The sequence below is a fragment of the Sinocyclocheilus rhinocerous genome, unplaced genomic scaffold (assembly GCF_001515625.1).
Source record: "Sinocyclocheilus rhinocerous isolate Xijiao unplaced genomic scaffold, SAMN03320098_v1.1 scaffold1038, whole genome shotgun sequence".
In the NCBI taxonomy this organism is placed as follows: domain Eukaryota; kingdom Metazoa; phylum Chordata; class Actinopteri; order Cypriniformes; family Cyprinidae; genus Sinocyclocheilus; species Sinocyclocheilus rhinocerous.
Genome location: NW_015632707.1, coordinates 49,746 through 50,736, shown reverse-complemented (window position 1 = coordinate 50,736; position 991 = coordinate 49,746). Strand labels below are relative to the sequence as shown.

At 36.6% G+C, this 991-nt stretch overlaps 1 protein-coding gene across 1 annotated transcript in view; it reads right to left on the bottom strand.

The window, feature by feature from the left end:
• Positions 1-991, bottom strand: part of LOC107742719 (ATPase family AAA domain-containing protein 2B-like) — a 128,776-nt gene that overhangs the window by 98,988 nt on the left and 28,797 nt on the right. The window lies entirely within an intron of this gene.

The window sequence follows — 991 nt, the reverse complement described above, 5'->3', positions numbered from 1 at the left end:
CTGTGATGCGACTGTCGTTCAGCACGCTGCATTGAGCAGCCACGTTCAGTTTTTAATTGTAGTGTCTGTTCTTTTACTGAACTAAATTATTTTTATTACTATAAAAAAATCAAAACGACGGTGGGGGTCGGTGCCACGATGGGCAAGTGACGTAACCGGTGTTGCAGCTTAACAACAGTATCACCGTCAGCACCGTCTATCGTGGCAAGCCTAGTGTAGATATGTTTGACAATTATATAAGTTGTGTTCTAGCTTTAGAAATTGTATTCAGTGTAAACTGAGCTGTTTCTAGTCAAGTTAGTTTGTCACCACCATTTGAGAATCTAAATTTTCTGCAACAAATAAAATAATAAATAAATAGAGTTTGTATTTTTCAATACATTAAGTTCTCTCAATACAATACATTCTCAATACTTAACCACATTTTTTTTAATTTAATAATAAATGACTAAATGACAAAAAGAATAAAATAACAACATCATAAAATACAAATTTATATATGACTACAAAAGTAGTGTATTGTGCACTTTTTTCATTTAAAGGGGTCATATGATGTTGCTAAAAAGAACATTATTTTGTGTATTTGGTGTAATGAAATGTGTTTATGCGGTTTAAGGTTAAAAAACACATTAATTTCCACATACTGTACATTATTGTTTCTCCTCTATGCCCCGCCTTTCTGAAACGCGTCGATTTTTACAGAGCTCATCGGTCTGAAAAGCGAGGTGTGCTCTGATTGGCCAGCTAGTGCGTTGTGATTGGCCGAATACCTCAAGCGTGTGACGGAAATGTTATGCCCCTTACCATACTGTGATGCCATGTCCTGGCCGGAGCGACGAGACAAAAATATTAAAACCAATTATAAACAAGGCATTCGTTGCATCCAGTGGGGACATAATTATGGATTATAATGACTTATACTGTCGTTTTACGCGTTGCGTTGCATTGCGCCGCGCAGCGTAAACATAAAACCATGTCTGCACTTGTGATC